The sequence below is a fragment of the Hypomesus nipponensis genome, chromosome 1 (genome assembly GCF_054491055.1).
Source record: "Hypomesus nipponensis isolate SF chromosome 1, ASM5449105v1, whole genome shotgun sequence".
Classification (NCBI taxonomy): Eukaryota; Metazoa; Chordata; class Actinopteri; order Osmeriformes; family Osmeridae; genus Hypomesus; species Hypomesus nipponensis.
The window spans coordinates 20,120,001-20,122,500 of record NC_140361.1 but is presented as its reverse complement, the minus strand read 5'-3'; the positions used below and the strand labels follow the sequence as shown (position 1 = coordinate 20,122,500).

General features: G+C 47.0%; 6 non-coding genes across 6 annotated transcripts; all 6 read right to left on the bottom strand.

The window, feature by feature from the left end:
• Positions 1-142: 142 nt before the first annotated feature.
• On the bottom strand, positions 143-214 carry trnap-ugg (transfer RNA proline (anticodon UGG)). Its single transcript has one exon. It is a non-coding gene; the product is annotated as a tRNA-Pro (tRNA).
• Positions 215-593: 379 nt separating this feature from the next.
• On the bottom strand, positions 594-665 carry trnap-cgg (transfer RNA proline (anticodon CGG)). The gene has a single exon. It is a non-coding gene; the product is annotated as a tRNA-Pro (tRNA).
• A 263-nt stretch (positions 666-928) lies between these two features.
• trnap-ugg (transfer RNA proline (anticodon UGG)) lies at positions 929-1,000 on the bottom strand. Its single transcript has one exon. It is a non-coding gene; the product is annotated as a tRNA-Pro (tRNA).
• A 608-nt stretch (positions 1,001-1,608) lies between these two features.
• trnap-ugg (transfer RNA proline (anticodon UGG)) lies at positions 1,609-1,680 on the bottom strand. The gene has a single exon. It is a non-coding gene; the product is annotated as a tRNA-Pro (tRNA).
• A 274-nt stretch (positions 1,681-1,954) lies between these two features.
• trnap-cgg (transfer RNA proline (anticodon CGG)) lies at positions 1,955-2,026 on the bottom strand. Its single transcript has one exon. It is a non-coding gene; the product is annotated as a tRNA-Pro (tRNA).
• Positions 2,027-2,289: 263 nt separating this feature from the next.
• On the bottom strand, positions 2,290-2,361 carry trnap-ugg (transfer RNA proline (anticodon UGG)). Its single transcript has one exon. It is a non-coding gene; the product is annotated as a tRNA-Pro (tRNA).
• Between the last annotated feature and the right edge of the window lie 139 nt (positions 2,362-2,500).

Genomic DNA, 2,500 nt, shown 5'->3' with positions numbered 1-2,500 from the left:
GTTTGTTTTCACATAACATGCGTCGACAAGAAGAGAAACTCCCCCAAAAAATCACCCCAAACCACGTTGGGTAAAGGACTCATCTGGGATTTGAACGTGAGCCCTCGTCACCAGGTACCTTCCTCTGTCAAAGTTCTCTAAAGGGCTCATCTGGGATTTGAACCCGGGACCTCTCGCACCCAAAGCGAGAATCATACCCCTAGACCAACGAGCCACAATTTGGTGCCAGTTTTGGTTGATCGATTTGTTTTCAAATAACATGCTTAGACAAAAGTTCCATGCACCCTTAGCGAGAATCATACCCCTAGACCAACGAGCCACACTTTGGTGCCAGTTTTGGTTGATCTTTTTGTTTTCACATAACATGCTTAGACAAAAGCTCCATGCACCCTTAGCGAGAATCATACCACGAGACCAACGAGCCACGTTTCTGTCAGTGTTTCGGTTGACTGTTTGTTTTCACATAACATGCGTCGACAAGAAGAGAAACTCCCCCAGTAAATCACCCCAAACCACGTTGGGTAAAGGACTCATCTGGGATTTGAACTTGAGCCCTCGTCACCAGGTACCTTCCTCTGTCAAAGTTCTCTAAAGGGCTCATCTGGGATTTGAACCCGGGACCTCTCGCACCCGAAGCGAGAATCATACCCCTAGACCAACGAGCCACAATTTGGTGCCAGTTTTGGTTGATCCATTTGTTTTCAAATAACATGCTTAGATAAAAGCTCCATGCACCCTTAGCGAGAATCATACCACGAGACCAACGAGACACGTTTCTGTCAGTTTTTTGGATGACTGTTTGTTCTCACATAACATGCTCAGACAAAAGGAGAAACATGACCCCAAACCACGTTGGGTAAAGGACTCATCTGGGATTTGAACAGGAGCCCTCGTCACCAGGTACCTTCCTTTGTCAACGTACTCTAAAGGGCTCGTCCGGGATTTGAACCCAGGACCTCTCGCACCCAAAGCGAGAATCATACCCCTAGACCAACGAGCCACACTTTGGTGCCAGTTTTGGTTGATCTTTTTGTTTTCACATAACATGCTTAGACAAAAGCTCCATGCACCCTTAGCGAGAATCATACCACGAGACCAACGAGCCACGTTTCTGTCAGTGTTTCGGTTGACTGTTTGTTTTCACATAACATGCGTCGACAAGAAGAGAAACTCCCCCAGTAAATCACCCCTAACCACGTTGGGTAAAGGACTCATCTGGGATTTGAACGTGAGCCCTCGTCACCAGGTACCTTCCTCTGTCAAAGTTCTCTAAAGGGCTCATCTGGGATTTGAACCCGGGACCTCTCGCACCCGAAGCGAGAATCATACCCCTACACCAACGAGCCACAATTTGGTGCCAGTTTTGGTTGATCCATTTGTTTTCAAATAACATGCTTAGATAAAAGCTCCATGCACCCTTAGCGAGAATCATACCACGAGACCAAGAGACACGTTTCTGTCAGTGTTTTGGATGACTGTTTGTTCTCACATAACATGCTCAGACAAAAGGAGAAACATGACCCCAAACCACGTTGGGCAAAGGACTCATCTGGGATTTGAACAGGAGCCCTCGTCACCAGGTACCTTCCTTTGTCAACGTACTCTAAAGGGCTCGTCCGGGATTTGAACCCAGGACCTCTCGCACCCAAAGCGAGAATCATACCCCTAGACCAACGAGCCACACTTTGGTGCCAGTTTTGGTTGATCTTTTTGTTTTCACATAACATGCTTAGACAAAAGCTCCATGCACCCTTAGCGAGAATCATACCACGAGACCAACGAGCCACGTTTCTGTCAGTGCTTCGGTTGACTGTTTGTTTTCACATAACATGCGTCGACAAGAAGAGAAACTCCCCCAGTAAATCACCCCAAACCACGTTGGGTAAAGGACTCATCTGGGATTTGAACGTGAGCCCTTGTCACCAGGTACCTTCCTCTGTCAAAGTTCTCTAAAGGGCTCATCTGGGATTTGAACCCGGGACCTCTCGCACCCGAAGCGAGAATCATACCCCTAGACCAACGAGCCACAATTTGGTGCCAGTTTTGGTTGATCCATTTGTTTTCAAATGACATGCTTAGACAAAAGTTCCATGCACCCTTAGCGAGAATCATACCACAAGACCAACGAGCCACGTTTCTGTCAGTGTTTTGGTTGACTGTTTGTTTTCACATAACATGCTCAGACAAAAGGAGAAACATGACTCCAAACCACGTTGGGTAAAGGACTCATCTGGGATTTGAACAGGAGCCCTCGTCACCAGGTACCTTCCTTTGTCAACGTACTCTAAAGGGTTCGTCCGGGATTTGAACCCGGGACCACTCGCACCCAAAGCGAGAATCATACCCCTAGACCAACGAGCCACAATTTGGTGCCAGTTTTGGTTGATCCATTTGTTTTCAAATAACATGCTTAGATAAAAGCTCCATGCACCCTTAGCGAGAATCATACCACAAGACCAACGAGCCACGTTTCTGTCAGTGTTTTGGTTGACTGTTTGTA